This window comes from Varroa destructor, unplaced genomic scaffold, assembly GCF_002443255.2.
Source record: "Varroa destructor unplaced genomic scaffold, Vdes_3.0 BEIS01000007.1, whole genome shotgun sequence".
Lineage (NCBI taxonomy): Eukaryota > Metazoa > Arthropoda > Arachnida > Mesostigmata > Varroidae > Varroa > Varroa destructor.
In genome coordinates, this window is record NW_019211460.1 from 22,792,321 (window position 1) to 22,811,615 (window position 19,295).

The 19,295-nt window shown below is 41.8% G+C and overlaps 1 long non-coding RNA gene across 9 annotated transcripts in view; it reads left to right on the plus strand.

Moving 5' to 3' along the window:
- Positions 1 to 18,040, plus strand: part of LOC111254484 (uncharacterized) — a 40,331-nt gene extending 22,291 nt beyond the window's left edge. For 4 of the 9 annotated variants that reach the window (XR_015316810.1, XR_015316813.1, XR_015316811.1 and 1 more), the window contains one exon: positions 279 to 12,763. This is a non-coding gene — a long non-coding RNA (uncharacterized LOC111254484). Of the gene's footprint in view, positions 1 to 278 lie in introns of all 9 variants that reach the window. The other 5 variants (XR_015316812.1, XR_015316817.1, XR_015316814.1 and 2 more) reach the window with 5 other exon arrangements.
- The last annotated feature ends 1,255 nt before the right edge of the window (positions 18,041 to 19,295 follow it).

Below are 19,295 nucleotides of genomic sequence, written 5' to 3' on the forward strand. Positions count from 1 at the left end.
TTAATGTATATAAAGGAGGACAACATATTGATAATGTGACTATAGTTCGTTATTGAGGATGAATGTTGGACTGTTGCTATTTATATATTTTAATTATGAAGACTGGTGAGATGATCATTAGAAGGCATTTGTAACCCTGTGATTACTAAGTACATACTAAATATAGACAATGATCAAATTTCGTTTTTTATTTTTGTTAGTTAACAACACAAGCATATAAAACCATTTGAGATGCTTTGCATCATATAAATTACAATGTTCCTGTTGGGTTTATGAAGCTCATTTCAGAGATTTTCCGGACGTCCTAAAGATGGCACCAGCGAGCAGCAGCAAACGGCACGATATCTATCACAATTTCCGCCGCACGTGGAACACCTGCGCATACTGCCAGTTTCGGTTTCCTACAAAGTCTCTGGTGGAAACCATGCACGGCAAATCGAATGCCGATATGCCTGTTTGGTAGGTTCGTCCCTTCTCACTCATTGCTCCTAGCGGCAGAAAGGTCCCTGTCAATCTCCTCAAATGTTAGCTTCTAGTTCCTATCGCCGCTCTTGAAGTCTTTCTTTGTTAGAAGCTCAAAACGACAACGTACATATTTGGACAGCAGAGAAAAATCTGCCACGAGATTTCGGGTTACTGTGTGTAGTTTCAGTACTTTTTTTTGAGGCTAACAATACGATTCGATTGTTTGAGGTTTTTCTTTATAAAACCTTCTTAAATGCCGCATATTATATGCGTTGCGATCGGGGCTAGCTTAAGGCTGAACAAGCTGAGAACAGCCGCGAGAGACAAGAAGTGAGGCTATTATATCGCCTATGCGATCAAGGCTGTCTTTCTGCATTTTTCGGTGTCGTAAGCAGTAAAATTTTTATCGTTTACGGAAGAGGGCAACCTCAAATACAAAAATCGGTTTACATAGACTTGAGGCGACCTGACAAAACTTAAAGTGTCAATGGCCGCTGTTCTGTCTCTGTTTTTAAACTTCATAGCCTCCGTCTTGGTCAGGTCTAAATATGAGACTGTCATGGAAGTAGAGCCGGGCTACATTTGATTTCAACTGGAACCGGTTCGACCCGTATATCACTAAATCGTTGCAAAAAAGAAGACGTTGACTATTCCTCGGCCTTCTTATTTGATCAAAGAGGCCCTCCAATAAGGTGGAGAATGGAAGTGGGCTTACGTTGTCTGCTTGAGCTAAGTCCATGTAGAAAAAAAGACGGGAGTTGGGCCGGCCACTCCGCCGTCACTGTCTACCACGGTCAGCATGAGCACAACTTTGTCGTTGGGCACCAACTCGAAGGCTGTCCTGAAGTCGACGAAGACTGCGTATAGCGGCGTAGCCACCGCTCTCTTGACGTCAACTGTCATGATCTTAAACGTTGTTCTCACCGGGATACATGTGGCTCTGTTGGTATAAGCTTTCTGAGGAGTCGCTCGGTCTTTTAATTAGCTAGCCGGAAAGAAGCTTATAACAAACTCTTTTCCTTGTCATTCCCTGCCATGATGATGGCGCAGTTGAGTCGCCCTTTCCTTTAGGGAACGCCAACAGAACAGCCCCTGCCAACTGAGCTGAAATTGTTCCAGCACGTAAAAATATATAAAATAAATTTGACTATTACCGAATTACAAGATAAGAAAGACTCTGAAAATATTATTACGGCAGCTTGATAGATTACAATTCTGTGAAATTATGTCAAAAAAACAGCAAAATAAAAGACACCTTCTTAGCATCTTGTCGGACAACAGCAAATATTTGTGCAACAAACTGAACTAAGGTCGCGTTGTTACGCTGCACGACTCTGGCAGGCTCCGTATCTTTCTGCATCGTTTGTTGTCTAACAAAAAATGAATAAGGTTTACTTATGCTTCTTCAAGTCACCATATTTTTCATCTGCGCCGGTTTGACTTCATTGTATTCCCAAAAATTAAAAAATAACCTGTTGTACACAACGAAGTAATTGGCTTCTGTTACTTCGCTACGATAGGTCGTGCTGTAGGTTCTTTAAAATAGAAGCATCTGTGATAAAAGGCTAAGGGTATAGAATCATTTGTTGCAAACCCCATGTGAATTCTATGCTACACAGAGCGCCTATTGATGGTATTCCGTGGTAGCCACACTTTCTTTTATACGATTATTTGTCACAGAGGAGTGTTTTTCGTCAACGCCTTTCTCCATTGCGTTGATGTCCTGGTGGTAGAATTTGATCGATGATTGGTACTACGTGATGAGTGTCGTCAAACATCCCATTGCTTGTATGGCCATACCCCCTGCTTTTCGTCGATAGTAGCACCAATCGTAGTAAAAGCAAGAAGGGCTTTATCAAAGGGGTTTAATCAAGGCAGCCGTGGGGTGTCTGTTTTATGTTAACTGAGTTGCGTTCGGAGGAGGTATTTCAAACAATGGGCAAAAATTAAAAAAATTACGTGGGCTGAGTAAACGGCACGAACGAGCCGATTTCATCGCGTGGAAATTGACAGTGGCGGCCTTGAAGCACGATAATTATTCAACGTCGAACTGAAGCTCGGTCATTATAATATTAAGTACATTGTATATGTCGATAGAGAAACAGAAAGCAAGGGATTGACGGAACGTGACCCGTCTGAGTTTAATACATACGAACTAATTATTATGATTTTTTATTGTTATAATTCGGGAAAGGCATCAAAACGTGACCTTGAAACGCAGGACTTTCAGGTGGATCGAACTACTTCTTTGTACGTGCGCTTTGGCTATAACTTTTCAATATATTAACTCATTGCAGCAAGGCATGACAGTGACACTGAGTCAAATAATTCCTAAAACTTCACTGGAAAGTTAGCTAACAGGAACGGGCATAAAGCCAGAACAACTTACTTTACTAAAATCTCAGTTACCAGCGCGTGCCAAATTAGACTGGAAGCCTGATTTTTAAAGCACTGCATAATTGATAGTCGAACTAATTTATATAGTATACTATAAATCTAAGAGAAATAGAAAAAAAAAATATCTTTGTTTCGATATGAACAACAGATCTAAATGCAGGAGTACATTCAGCTAAAACTATTGTACCAAAAACAACCGAACAGCTTCAGATACACCTCCTTCTACTGTAAGCGCGGATATACAGGTTGAAGTTGAGGATGATATAAAGATACCAACGACCTTGAGAAGAACTTCGTGGCTAAGCCTGCTGCATAATCACAAGCCTATTTTTCTTTTACCAATCAACAACTAGATACCAGTAAGAAACTTGGCCGTCAGCCACGATATAGATCAGTCCAAGATTGATTATTTGCTACGTCCATCACCAGACATCTCTTATGATAGCGATGTAAAGAAATTCATTAAAGCCGAACATATCTTTGTATAAAAGATATTGTAGGATGCATCGAAGTATGGCATATCTTGCTTTATGAACGTGTGTATTCATGTGTAAAAGATTACTTCTTCAAAAATGCTCCACGATCAAACGAAAACCCATATAAATCGACAACCAACGGACAAGGGAGCCCATTCGGGAATACCGAAAACCCGACGTAATTTTTGTTCCCAACCGGCATGAAGTTTAAAAATTCATCGTTTCGTCATCGATTTATTGTCACCGTATTGCCCATATAAACAAAACAAACATTCTGATGGGCATCAAGGATAGGTGGGCTGAATGCACCCACTATTGAACAAATAGCTCATAGTGGCCTCGTAAAGTTCACACGTCGCTGCTGCTTTTCGATTCGGAAATTCATTTCGTCTTCTCTGCATCATTTCGCTTCAACTTTTCCCCGTCCCGGCTTAGGTCCTCAGCTCGCGCCTTTGGATAGAGCTTTCGCAGGCGTTTTCTTAGAAACGGAAAAGTGAACGCCCCTCCAAATCAAGCGGACAGGGTTCGATCGAACCATCAAATGGCTGTTACTCTCAAACTGTTTATTCACATTCGGAACTGGGAGGGGGCGTACGACTCGATGGTACCAACCCGGGTCGGAAGGACCAGCCTCTCGGCCGACCCCAGCATATCTTTGCTGGCTTCATCACAGCGAACGACGAAGAAGCGTTTCTGCTTTATATTATCGGCTGATGCGATATTTGCATTGACGTGTTTGCACTCGTTTCAATGCTGCAATTAGTATATATTAGAGCAAATGTCCTGTGTCCTCGTGTCCGTGTGCATGTTTATGTGCAGATGTGGACATTAATGTTGCTACAAACCGATACGATTGCTACGGCTACCAGCTCAACCAGCCGACAAATCGATGTTATGCCACGACGATGAGCGCGTCCTCGTCTGCAACGACGTCCAGCTCGTGACTATAAATATCATGGCCGTCTCTCTGTAGCAGCACAAGACACAGACCTGCATCGTTATTCTAGCTGAGATGACGAAATTCGAGTTAGAGTGCTCGCTCAGCTGCCGCTGCCATTTGGCACTGCCAGTAAATCCGAATCAGCGTGTAGCTCTGGGATCGTAGTGGCGATGACGGACACCAACTAAATGGGCCGTACCTGCTGGAGGTAAGCTGGGTAGCGCTCAAGCACGGCACTAGTCTCGCTTCCCGAATCGATTAGGTTCGATCCAACTCAGCTGCTAACAGTGGGTGGTAAAAATGGGTGCTCCCATCGGGTCCTGTCATTTCTCGACCGTATGGTACCCCCTTTTGAGTCTAGTAGCACCACTGCGAAGAAAGGTGAACTTGATTGGGTTCGAAACCGGAGGCCTTAGAACGGCGAGCCAAAAGTTGGAAAAACGACAGGAGCAGTTTTGGGAGGGAGTCTGATCAGAACGAAAACTCGAGAGTTGAGTTTGGAAAATTTAAACACCCGAGAGGTCGAAATAAAAGTTTCAACGAGACAGCGTTAGTGGAAGGAAGCAACTTCGGCAAAGATAAATAGAGAAGAAGATTGAAAAAGTGAAGTGCGAACGAGAAGCCATGCGGGTGGAGTAAGGCGGACACTTTGACATACCTCAAGCCTTTCTTCTTCTCCTTTCTCGAACTCGATGTGTGACGGGCATCTGGGCATGCAGGTCTGAGGTCGGGCGAGCGGAAAAATGTAAAATACCGATTTGATAACGGCACCGTATAAAAAAGCGTGGCGATCGAAGAAGCGGATTAGAAAAAGAAGATGGGGTAAGTAGGCGATAGCCAAAAGAGAGCCAAAAAGGGAAACACTTTTGTACGCAGTCGGTCTTACGTACCTAGTGACTCGGCTAAGTTGTTGCCTGCTGCGTGCAAATCTTGCTCCCTGAGAAAGGGAAGTAGGCTCAAGGGAGGCGCATAGGGCACAAGATAGGCAAACGGTTGGGTTGAGAGGACGCGGTGGCCAACAGGGAACGAAGTACCGCTTTTCCTTCTGCCTCAGTAAAATCTTTGTGGCCCCCAACACGCAAAACAGGAGAATGTGCGTGTGTATGGGTAAGTGACAGAAGAAAGTGGATGTTAGAACATCGCCTACAGTAGCAAAGACACTTTGGCCCGATCACAGGCGACTGCTTCGTCGGAGCTAAATCACCTAGGTTTAGAGAAAGGGTCGTCGCATGCTCGCGGTCGCGCGTTAAAAGCGGAGATAACTTGGGAATACGCTTTGCTGAACGTTCCGACCTCGCTGATATTGGTCCCGGCTTGCTTCTTCCGCTCAAGCCTCTGTGGTCTCGACCAAAGCCTCAATCGGCCCAATTCAGCTTACTCAGTTTTCATAGCCCTTCATACTAACAACAGTGCGAAGCACGTTGTTGGTATGAAGTTTAGTAGAAGTGCACCGACTCACGTGCTCGGGAATAGTTAATAGTGCAAATAGCTAAGCCATCTATAGAAACTACTGTAGAAAGAGAAGAACAGAGCTGTAGACCTGACAGATCAGAACAGCATATTCTTGGTCCTGGGCATCGACTCCTGGACTATACAATAGTACGTAGCTCGTTGCCGGGCTTGTAAAGGGAAAAAGCCGTATAATATTGCGATATACATGTAAATATAGATGGGTAGGTTATTCTGTGTATAGACAATGGACGTGGTCGGATATATTACAGAAAGAACACAACAAAAAAGTTTTTTGAAAGACAGTGTTATAAACCACTTTGTAAAAGAAGCAGAAGTGTGCAGTGGGCATCTCTTTGCTCAGTGAGACGGCTTGACTCATCAATATAACTCTTCCGCTCAAACTAGTACGAATGAAAACGTACGAGTTCTATGTGTTAACGAAGTATGCACATTTTTATGCCCTCGAGGATGCTTTAGTAGAAACATGATTCAGATTTGATATTATGTATTGTAAACAAGTATGTCATTTGTAGGTGGACTGCTCATAACTCAGCTATAACAAGAAAAATTAAAAGTTTACTTAGTGCTGAAGGCGACCCTTCTTATGTACTTCAAGCTGATTATTAAAAATTATTATTGCCGTAATTAGATCTTCCAGGTCCATACAGGTGACGATATTTGTCTATTCTAGGTTTCTGAAGAGCTCTCTAGTTACAAAAAACCCAAATTTCAATGTCTTTGCATTGGGCATGTTTGCGCAGAATTCCAACAAGTTCGCACATGCTCATATCTCGCCATTTACAGCCGCCTAAGATGTTTGCAACTTTAGAAAAGGTATTTTTGAAGGTGACTCGCTTACGGTTTTGAATCCTAATAAAATAATTAGTAAATTAAAGAATAATAATAATAAAAGAAATGGTAACAAAATAATTAGTAAATAAAATAAGCCGAAATACATGCTGTATACGAATCTCACCCTTTAATGGGGCAATTGTGTAGGTAAGATGATGGTTACCTGCTTTACTTATTGTATACAAGACCGTAGGCGCTATGTTTTGGAAAACATCTTTTCAAATTTTGGCGACCTGTTTGCCCTAATCCGTTGTATCAATTGTGACCGGTCTTGTAAGCCAAGCGGAACTAAGCAGAACTTGTTAAGAAATAGTTTTGTATGAGACGCTCATTAACAATTTCCATTGACTACAACCTGAAAAACGCCGACCAAAGTAATCAATCAACTTCCACCATTAATTTGTTTCTAAACCAAAAGATATACTCCATATAGAAAAGAAGGTTATTAAACGATCAGTGGATGTTTTCAAATTCTAGCATTGGAAATTAGGATTTCGAATACATCGAAAACACGACCTGAATTGCAATCCTTTTTTTATTTACACCGACATTCAGAAGGTTTATGCAGGCACCGATGTATTTCTCTGTATCTGGAAAGATACACAACATCATTGGTAGTTTTTTCATATGGAGACGTTTTTCGGCGTGAAGCGTTCAAAAAAACCCCTTAGCCCGTTAACAGGAGCGGGTAATGCTTAGGTCGCTTAGCTAAGAAAATCTCGTAGGAATTAACATCGCAGAAATATGTTTTTAATTGTAATGTAAGCTCCTGCCAATGGTTGGAACCTGGCTTAAAATTTTCTTCAATATGGCAATGGATTCTGCTCGGTGACACACACGTGAAACTCCTCGTCCTTCTTCTTCATATTAGACTCTGTGTTCTAATGAGTCTATCTTCGCGTTCAACTTAATAGCCAGGTTCGATGAGAATTACAGGTTGTTCATAAGGAAGCTGCCTTGCTTAACCGACGCAATCCGTTATGGCCGCAGACTCCACCTATTTCATTTAGGCTTACCTTTCTGAGGCGTATTTTAATAAAACCGATAGTTTTTTTGTTTCCTATTCAAGCAATGGAACGCGTGCAAAATAATCTTCCTTTTTAAAGTTGCCCTTATTTCGCAATCTTTCTTTATATCTTCCTGTTATATTATACTGAATCATTCGACTGTGTAGGCTAACAACAGGCATGGGCGTTCTTGGTACATAGATATTTCGTTTAAGAAACAATTTCACTTTAACTAGACAAATGTGCTATTGTCAACGTCTTAGCTATATCCGGCATAACGATCTTAGTGATGGTAACCGTGCGTTATACTAAAAACAGCGTTGTTCAATTGTTAAAAACATTTTAATTGCTATACAAAAGCACATACAAACTATACCATTCGTGTACTTGTATGCTCAAATAGAAATATTTTTAAGGATTGTTAATAATAATCGCTGGCGAACACGACACGCATCCTAACCTATCCATCTGCACGTAACTACTAGTAGTATGACTACAGTGAGAAGCGTATCTTTATAACCGAATGACAAGCATACTCCAACTTCAGCAACTTTCCGTGAATCATTTAGGGCCGTGCTATGACAAGGTGGCTACCGAAACAAGCGTATGATCGCGTACACTACCGTAGGCTGGATTTAGTGTCAGAACCACTACGTCCGTCTCAAAGGAGCCTGCTCTTAGCATCTGTGAACTACCCTTCCACCAGTCCTCCTGCTTCCATACAGAACAGCTCTGTCCGATGTTGTTTCAGAGTTGCGTACGACACACTGTCGACACTGAGCAATTCTGCCTACAGAGGTCTCTAGGAGGATGACGATGTATTGCTGGCTTAAGATTTGTGCCGCTTTCGCCATCGTCTTCGTTTTGCAAAATCACTGTTCACCTCCTCCTTTGCAGCAAGCACTGCGGAAAGCAGGAGAGCCCCCGTGCCCCTCTGCTAGCGGCTAAAGCCGCCGTATGTTTCCTTATAAACAGCTGAGTCGACACATCTCCGCCTCGGCATATGTCCTTCCAGACATCGTCGTATGTATTTCCGAGGTGTTTCTATAGCCGCCCCTACCACTGCAGCTGCTACTGCTGCCGGCGCCCCGTTATTACCGCTGGAGGCAGCGGTTAACGTCCCGGTAGATGGTCGACCACCGCCGACGGAAGCATTTGGTTAGGATCAAACGATGACGCTGCATAATTTGTGGAAGCAACTAGAAGCGGTCCAGTTCTAAGGGGGATAGCTCACCCCTATTTCCACTCATCTCTATCCGCCCGTACGTCGCTATCTCCACCGGCTTCTCTCCAGCTCTTCTGCTACCAGCGTAGCACAATGGTTCATCGTGCCGTCAACGCACTGAAAGTATTATATATGACACGGCCATTGCTGTGTCCAATATCTACACGTACAAACACACGCATGTGTATGTGTGTGCTGAAGGGCCAAGTTAGCGTCGCATAGCACTGACTACTGGGTGTGGTAGCTCCTCACATTCTCCCCAGGATGCCTAATGCTTGCGGAAAGACACCAAGGCACGGCAAACGAGGTGGCGGAGGAAGCATAAAGCCCCACGCATAGAAAGAGAACGATAGAGAGAGAAAAAGAAAACAGGGAGAAAAATAAAGGGGGAAGCGGCCGTATTGCGGCCAAGGTAGTGGTGACCCCAGAGGCGGCCGACAAACGAAAAGACACCGAGGGCGGACGAAAGATGCCTCTGCAAGCTTGCCCGAGACTCTAACGCACTTTTTCGCTGACTCTAAACAAGGCTATGGTGTACGCTTGTCCTTTGTTGGGTGGCAAGGTAGAGCGCCCTCCGCCGATGCTTGAAAGTCCTGCGGGACCTCTCGTCAGAAGCGCTGGAAGGCATGAGAAACGGACAGGAATAGAGTCGCAGCAAACAAGAACCAGGCCATCCAAACTCGGCCACGCCAAATTATAGGCGCCTTCTTGATAGCCTGGTCGCTCATGGCGCGTCGGGTAATTTCGATCCCTGCAGGATATGCTGTCGCTAAGCTACACGCAGAGAACAGGTTTTGCCTATGGCACACATGCATAATTAGAATACTGCAAGTCTTGCAGATATGCTGCCTACTTCTACGCCTTGTTTGTTTTCAAAAAAAAAAAAGCAAATAAACAAGTAATTTTTTATTGAAATTCTTAGCTACAGCAAGCTTATATGCATGTAATGGCCTTTAAACTAATAAACACACTAGCTAATCATTTATTTTTTTTTATATTGACATTGCAGTACATGACTGCACCGTCCAGTCATGTCGCTAACGTACTTAAACGTATTAGAGAACTTCGAATTGATTTCATAAGTTTGCGCATAACTTCCAAATCTAGTACTGACATCAAACTAGATGAAGCTCTGGTGTTGAGATCAGCTACAACGTCAGCAGCAATTAATCTGTTCAACTGTACCATAGCTGATCTCCTATGGGAAAAGACGAAAGATGCGACCTACGAGGGAAAAATGCGAACCCCTTACGATCGTTATATTGTAAAATGAAAATTATCTACTGTACTATATTAATCAGGCTCAAATCGAATAGACGGAACGAGCATCACCCGTTAGAAGAAAATGCCCAGTGAGCTGCTAAACTTTCTTGTGTCCAATGAGCTGAAATAGTTCACGCTGTTCAGATAGTGTTTTTTTCTACAATATTGCTAATATTACCATTATTGTTTGATCTTTGTCTCGACTTTGGCTGCCCTTAGTTGGTGCCTAGCTATATGGTGGGTGAATTGAGTATACATTTGCAAAGGCGGAATCAGCTTTAAAACAGGCATAATCGCCATCTTTGATATTAAAGTTTGTGTTCGATTATAAATAGTTACGAAGCTCGTTTTTTTTTGTATCTCACTGTGAAGTTCAGCTAGAGCTTTCAAACCTTACAAACCGAGTCGAACAAAAACTAATTGTTTACGCCATAATAATTGTTTATTTGTCCGTGCATAAATACAATAGTAATTACATTTGTTAGGAAGGAAATATACGACAGATCGTTGGAGAATGGTTGAGATTTCAATGCAAACAAAGGGTTTATCTTGAGTACCTGTTCTTTCTGGTTTCTCAAACTCTACAGCTCTAATTATCTAGATGAAAAGCACTCTTGTTTGTATGCTGATAGTTGCATTTGTGTAAATACGTACATAATCACTAGTAAATAGATTTATAAATTAGTGAATTAGATCAATGTTATGGCTTAGGTGTTTATGTAGTTTTACCATTTGAGGCTGTTAGCTTTAAAAGACCTTATAGGTTAATGGGTAGCTCTGTGTAAGCCACAGAGAAGTTCAGCGCCCGACTAGCTCTTTGGGATTAAACGGAGTGGTAGTGATACCATATGCGGTCGAGCTGGGACCACTCCTTGCTTTGGAGGTACGAGGATCCCAATTTTTTTCTTTAGCAAGCAACAGCTGCTGCAAATTCGTCGCCAGCTTGTTTGGACTCCACCCACAGCGCAACTTCTCTGCAGTCAGCCCCCTAGAAGTATCAAGGTTCTACTTGAACCGCTAACGTAATCGTCGGTAGATACAAATAACTCGTATTTTTGTGTAGAAGGGTCTTTTACAAGAACCGAAAATATAGACTTTTAATAATATTACTAGGGTAGGACTTGGGAATATCCGTTGTCCTATATACGTTGACCTATAGTACGTTGCCTAACGCTTCGAGCTGAACACCAATGGACGAATAAATATCCCAAACCGGTAGAACGAGGAGAAATGATTATCAAATACGATAGCTTTGATTTAAGTTTATTGACCGTATTGTATGAGAATATGTAGCATGATGCCAATCACACTATTTATATCTTACAACTGCCAAACTCAATATATCATATATAATATATAGAATTTGGCAAATAGAAACTTACTGTCTAAGTGCAAAATTGAGTAAACTTCGTGAATGATTAACGAGCACATACATTCCGAATATTTTGCTTCTGGAGAAAAGACCCAAAATAGTAATCATTTACGCCTAGTGTTCTGATGTTTGTCGAAGAAGTGCCTTACCTAAGGCTAGAAAAGCATGGAAGCTACTTTGAAGAAGTTGTTTTTCTAAATAATTACCTTAAAGCATCAACTTCAACCAATAGTGTAGCATGCCCGACTGTCAATTGTTCTCTGTCATAAAATGTTTAAACAACAAGTACCGTTTATGCTATGTATATGAATCTTCCTTCAATATTCACATGATAGTGGACGGGGAGCTTTTCATTGTGTATTAATTATCGTTTGCTTAGTAACTTCCCAAATTCAAATTTTGGCGACATCTTTTTTCCTTTAACTTATCGAACTTGCTTGTAAAATTGTTGGCGATTGATCAGATTGATGGCAAGTCTTCGTTTTCGTCTACCGCATCCCTCTAATATCCCTCATATGCTTTGTGGCGTTAAAGTATGATCATCTCTACTTCAACTGTCTCAGCACGCGACTGATGATAATCAACACTCGTCATCTGAAGTCAAGCGACTAGTAAAATCTGCTTACGTACCAAGCCTGAATACTTCGCAGAAGCCACTCTAACTTTAAGACGCCATTGTTCAATCGCCTGCAAACTGTAGCTGGCAGTGGGGCATGTAACTGTGAACTTCGCTGGTACGTTCTAGCTCGCCGATTCGATGGCGAGCTAGCTCAGTTGTCTCACGCTGCGGCGAGGAAGGGCGTTGTTACGATGAAAGAAGCTCCGATTGCAAACGTATTTGCCTAGCAGTTGCCACCGCTACGGCACCTTTTTGGCAATACCATGTTTGGTTCTATCCTAAGATATTGGATGTATACCGATATTCGTCCATCGGTGTCTTCCGTTGAAGGAGCGAAAATATAAAAAGAAGGTTCAAATACTTGACTCTTGATACGAGAAAATGAAATTAACTACCGCTTCCAATAAAGAGAAAGATGAAGCTGCTGCTTTTGCTCCGTATCGTGTGCACAGTTCTGCATTAATACATAAAAGCTGCACCAGAAGAGCAAACGGTTTTTTTATCGATTCGCCTACATAAACATGATAGAGGTACCCACTTATTTTGATGTTCGATCACGGAAGTACCACTGACTATTTTGATTTTTGTCTATGATTCCTTAAAGAATTTCTTTATACTTAGTTGAAAATAAAGCTGTAATTGTATTTTAATCAATATAATAGAACAACAATACAGTCAAAGTCTAGACATTGCGATCTGTGTCTTTTCAATTTTAATTCCCCCTATCTCTAAGGTTAAAAGTGGGTTTCTTATTAAATTCTAACTGAACAAATCAACCAATCGTCCAGTATAATCAAATAATTGAAACACCTGTGGCGTTGCTGACACGCTTGAAATACCTAATGGCCCATCTGAAATCTACGCGATGTTGTATAGCCCTCTGAAGATAAATCGGTGTAATAGAAATTCACGGAGGCCGATCCCTATGGAAGCAGATACGCATAAACTTTTGAACAATAGTGTTCAACCTAAGATGGCTAGACATAATTCTCCGCTTTCAATAAATCTTTGTACTGCTATCGAGGTATGCATACAAGGCGTATTTTCAGATGCTTCGGTTACCAAAACTCTCAAGGATGGCAGGACGTCAGAAGTATCTGTCAGTCCTTTTAAGTTAATCTTTCATCCAATTATAGTGCACCAAAACATGGCTAGCCTGTCACAATATACTGTATTATACAGTAATGTCAGATTAAATAGACAAACCCTTTTTTCGACGAGGGGAAACGTCACTTGGCAACTTTTCACTGTGACAGCGTGGAGTGATGCTTTCTCGCAACGCGCTTTATTTATGTATAGGTGTACGGGCCAGCACACTCAAATACGTTTCAGATAAATCCGACAGCTGTAGATTTGTGAGCCGATCGACAACGAGGGATGACCCTGGTACGTATAACAATGAATGATGAGGGTATGATTTCCAACACAGAACTCTTGAAGATGTCGTAAGCATTAAGCTGAAATTGGCTGAAAAGGTTAAGGCTGTTCTAAAAATAACATATTTGTAAAAAAAACACTTTCTTGAAAAAATGTTGTTTTGTAAACTGCGTTATATCGCTTACGTCAAGTGTTATTCCTATTTTCAATGGCTTTCCAAAATTTGTCGTCGATTGTCTGTGCATCTTATAGGGAGATAGCAGGGAAATAAACTAAAGGCTATTTAAGTGCTGCAGCAAATCTAAAAATCTGATAGTTGGCTTTTGCAATGCATAAACGCCAGTGTTATTCCTTAATTGAAGCCGTAACCTTTGAGAAACTTTCTACCGCCAGCTATCTGTCAGTATATATTCAAATCAAGGAGAAGTGTTGCCCAGAGGATTTGCTTTACCCGGCAGGTAATCTCTGTCAAAAGCGGTTCGTATTGTATCGACGACAAGGCAATGGCCCCCCATCAGAGGGACGCTCAGCCATTGTTTCTCATCTTCTACTTCGTCATCTTTTTTTGACTCAGCACTTCTAGTACTCGTTGAAGTTTTGAGAGTTCCGCTAGATCTCGCGACACTTGCTGCCGCCTGTCTGGTGGTGCAGTAACGACCCGCTCTTGACCCGCTTGAGGCGTAAGAGGTGCGGTCGTTTGGGTTCCGGGTGCATTCTTCTCTGCCTGAGGCGTAATTGAACCTTGAATAAGCTGGGTCGAGCCCAAGTTAGCTGTAGCGACCCGAAGGCTGATTGAGCGTTGTTACGTCGCTACGAGGTAAGCAGCAATGTAGGAATACATTTGCACCAGCTGTACTGCCTCGGGGCAGAATGGTCCTCCATATAGAAAAGCAGGAGGAAAGTAAATCACATTGTGGATGTATTTGCGGTGATTTGCTTCCAAAACGACGAAGAAGAGGTCTAGAACGAAAAGATGTACTAGCTTCCGGAAGTAATACCTGGCACTTGAACTTCATAGTTGAAGGGCATTTTTTGCCAGTGCGGATGAGGGGGAAGGGGTCAATCTCAACTATATGCGGCTTTTATTTTGTTCGAACAAATCAAAGGAGATAATGCTGAACACGCCATTGGCGGACTGTAAACAGAGAACATGCGCCTTTCTAAGTTCCTTTAATTGATACAAATACAACTTTTGCGTTTTGCGTTTGAAACATCACTAAATGATGATATCCTTTAGATGAGATTAGTAAGAAATACGAATGCTCGCTTACGGTCCTGTTGAGATCAAGCGTGTGGGAAACACGCAGGATGCGATCTTTCCAATGATGTAAGTTTAAATTTACTTCCTACAGAAGAGCCTACTTTAAACCGCGCTTATATAGATGCCGAAAAAGCGGTCGATGAAAGCCAGTCTGGAACAATTCTAGGGCCTAGATATAACCCTTTTTGCTTTTTGATGTTAGTGCCATTTCGAAAGGTTGCCGGTAGCTCGTGCTTTCTGATTAGCGTGGAACTGTTTCATGGGGAACTTCCATAATTGTTGACCTCAAAAGAATATATTAATTTTTACGAAGCGCGAGCTAGATACTACAAGCGGCCTATATATTGCCGATAACCTCGTTTTTAACACCATGTGCTCTTGATAAACACAAAGCACGACGTTCTGCGCAGATCTGCGAAAATTAAAAAGGAACACGTAGCGGTAAATGTTCTCAATCAGAGTGAATTTAACAATACTTGTTATTTAAGAAATAATACCGTCTCCGAGAGAAAACCTTAGTAAATTTCAGTGCGCCTTAGAAAAAATATGCTGACAAATGCAAAACGCGTTACTAAGGGCATAGTAAAATGAGATTTCATTGGCGTTGACGCCCCGCTTCTAATAGATCGGCTAATAAAAGCACTCGAATGGTTCGTCCTGTAAAATAACAATCAATACGAATTGCGAGCCATAAGTATTCGGAATCCTTTTTTAAGCAATTCCGGACAAAAACGGTCAAGTATAATTTAACATATTTAATTAGATGGATACGGGCCCGGGCCATTGACAGAGGAAGCTTCACACAAACAATGTTTGTCCATGGCATTGACAATGGTGGCTATCTTCAAAACCCGTAAGTAAGTCTACACATCATTACGTCAACTTGTTCCCTGCTGCGGTTGAACGAAGGAAACATGTTTATATAGTAGGTGATAGCCCACCTAATCTAAAACCTGTAAGCCGAACATAACTACATCGGAACCATTATTAAGTTGACTGCTTAACTAATAGGAATCACATCCATATATCATTTGGATGATTTGATCACAATACCTAACTTTACATGTTCATGCATACCCATATTGTTACAATTTTTTATATTACCCGCCGTTGTGCAGTCTTGTCTACGAAGATCCTTCGCGGGTCTTGTTACTCTACGAAACCTTGCCAGCATCTTACTTCAGAGGGTATTAGCCCCGCTACACCTCTGTGGCGGTGGTACCACGTGACTCGATGACCACGAATCTCGTCCGTAACTAACTAAGTAATACTAATTTCTATTACATTATTAATCATAGTCTGCGACAACCGCAGGCAGACTGACAGACGTTAATAAGACGCGGAAACTAAGTAACAGGTTCAGATCGTTGTTTTAACTACATACTAAAACGCAGGCGTATTTAAATGATTGAACTGAGATTTGCCCCTTCTGGTTTCCACTCAATAAATAGAAGTAAACCTACGCTCTTACAGGGTTCCCCGTTCATTTGGAGAATTTTCCACTGTGCTAATATAAGTAGTGTATATATATATATATATGGGGTGGAAATCCCGTGACGATTGGATAGCCATCGTTAGATCAATTCGTTGAAAAATACGTTCGGTTTTTTAGTACTCGCTGTATCTACTGCTATTTAAACGTGTGTAAAATGAATACGTTCGTACTGTCAAATGACTAGTTTCAAAAAATGTCAAAATGTTTTACCGTCTATCTAGCATGTATTGTGTTGCAGATTTTAAGAAGCCTTAATAAGTTTGACGACAGTTCAGCGCAAGCGACTGTTCGAGTTCACCGGAAAATATGATTTTCCTCTTCTTCGCTTCTCCTAACGTGGCGAAAGGGAACGGAATAGAAAAGGCTAGCCGTAAATTAACGTTTTCTTTGTTTGCATCTACTACAATGGTTGGTAAGTTTCCACAAGGCCGAGAACAACGGACGGGAAAAATTGGCAATTGAAGTCAAAACTTCGTTTCGCCGCTTGTATCTGTCCTCCGCTATCTCTTTCTGGGCGTCTGTCTTCGGGTAGATGGGTGAGTGGTGCCTTTGAATGATATACCGTGATTGTCGCGAACGGCCACTGCTATCATTTCCATCGTCGTTCTTGCTGCTATTGTTGTAGTCAAACGAATAACAGCTTTCGGAAAATCGTTTTCGCTATAGCCAGAGTGCAGTCGCTTGTGGAACGGTCTCGCTTAAACAGGACACTCTCGAATGTTGTGTTATCGCAGTCGACCGCCAGTGAAAGGAAATGCTAGCTAAGTTCATCCTATTAGCGAATGTTTGGGAGCACTTTCGTTGTATTTGTGTGCGGACAGACGGCCTCGTTCGTCCGATGGAGCTAGTCGGTTAAAAAACGGCAAAAGAGAAAGAGAGAGGTAGGCGGAGAGCGTGGGGGCATTAGGTCTTTGAACTACGTACGACGCTAGGTAATAGAAGCATAGTTGAGACTACCTACACAATGGTCGCTAACCCAGGTGGCCCGCCATTTTCTCTATCCACACGTGGCCTACATAAGGCTGAATGAACAGGATAGAGTAATATACATTCAGGCGCCTTGGTGCAGCTCGCTTTCTCACGCGCTTCTCTCTATGTGTATTTGAATGCTGTTGGCGTGGGCGTCAGTGCGTCTGTCCTTATCCTCGACAATTCATGTTGCTCCCCACTTATCGTCGATATTGTTTACTACTGTCTCAAGACGTAATTTTTCGACTGCTCGGGTCGGCCTGCGCGATATTATTATCATGTACAAGTATTTCTTCAGTTTTATCGGTTGTTGATGTGAGCTGAGAGAGAATCAATGGACAAAATATGATGAACGGGGGGCTGAGAACTCCGGTAAGAAATGAGGGTGAAAGATGGGTAAATTATTATGACCCTTTCCGTTTTGGCTGCAGTCTCTGCAGCTGCCCAAAACACGGGAGATGCTGTTTGAGTTCAGTATTGGCGTGCTGTGTTTTACCAACTGTTTTCGAATGCTTGGGTACGCCGAGAATCCTCTTTTTCTATTTTTTGCCCTTGCTAGATTTCCGCAGCCGGTTCAGTTCCTATTGCCTGGCGAGCTGGTAAATTTAACTCCGTGCAGTTGACTGCATTTACAGTTCGGCACCACCGCGTCAAACGTACGTCATCAGCACGACTTGTGCATTATGTCGTCTCCCATCCCGGTCGCTCTATGCAAGGACACGATATAAATATATAACACAGCGTTGGTTTCAGCAAGTTGTGATATCGACATCGCGCGGAGGAGCAGCTATCGGCAAAGCAAATTAAAAAAAAATATATTCTTTTGACTTGATCATAAAAAAGCTCTAATAAACAATCCGCTTACGTAAAGATGAAAGGCTATTAATTCTATCAATGTAAAGGATAACAAAATGTCTGAAATACGAGGAGGATTTTCAGGCTGAAAAAACACTAGAAAAATTCACATATGTTATAATTGATTTTATAGAAAATTTGTAGAAAATTAGCAAATAAGCTTTGTGTAACATAGTGTGTATATAGAAGTTAGCTAGATGTTATACATAGAGGGCGTTTTTCTGCAATCTTCAATTCTATTATTTTTTAATAGTCTCCTTCGTGTGTAAATTTTACCTTTTTCTCAGCTTTTAAACATATCAACATGCGTAGGCATCTCTTATAAGGGTTTTCTATGTAGGCTAGGTTGACAGTTAAAATGAAAAAGCAAACTGAGCAATTGCTGTAAACCTGGTAAACGCCAGCAGTCAGTCCCATTTGGCCTAGGATTATTGGCGCCAAAACCAAAAAACCAGCTGACGGAAGGAAAGACCATTTTCGGTTGCCCGCCTTAGATCTGGGCTAACGTACCAGACGCGACATAATAGAAGAAGGTCATTGCCCTAGTTGGATCATTTGACCCAACTAGGGTAGTGGAAATATAGGTAAAAGGGCAGCGTAGTCTAGGGAAAGCCCGGTAATAAATGAGGAAAGTTAGCGGCAGATAAGAACTTCATAAGGCGTACGGAGGATAGAGTAGTGCTTAAGAAGGAATTCGTTAAACGCTGGGCCACGAACATAAGCACAGGCGAAGAAACTAAAAAATTAAAAGTGCGGACACATTGTCAGTGTATTCCGGACTAACTACTAGAACTCAGCTTATCACTAATGGTCTCAAAAGATGCTCAACGAGTTCGAGGCTTATTCTTAGACATGTTTTTAATCCAAAGAATGAAATGACTGATTTTATTTAATTTATATATGAAATACTAAAGTTAGAGCAGGATTCTGTTTTTTCCTTCAAACAGTAATTAGCGTGTGTTGACAGCACCGAATCCTATTTTGACGTTTATATAGTGAAAAAGGTCAAAAACAGAGTAAGTACATTTGTATGTGTATAGCCTGTATTAGCAGCAAGTAGTTATAAGCCAATGGCTAAATCGGTGTAAAAATTGACCAATAAGAATAACTAGAAATTCTAAATAAGAAAAAAAAAAGAGATTATTCTGTTGGCATTTGCCAATGAAGCGGTCCCACTTTCGTGGCTTTTCCGGGCAAGGTTAGCCGTATCATAAGAATGAGCAGCTTCCAGGCCGACGGCTGCAGCGCTTGTCGGTGCACGTACGATGTG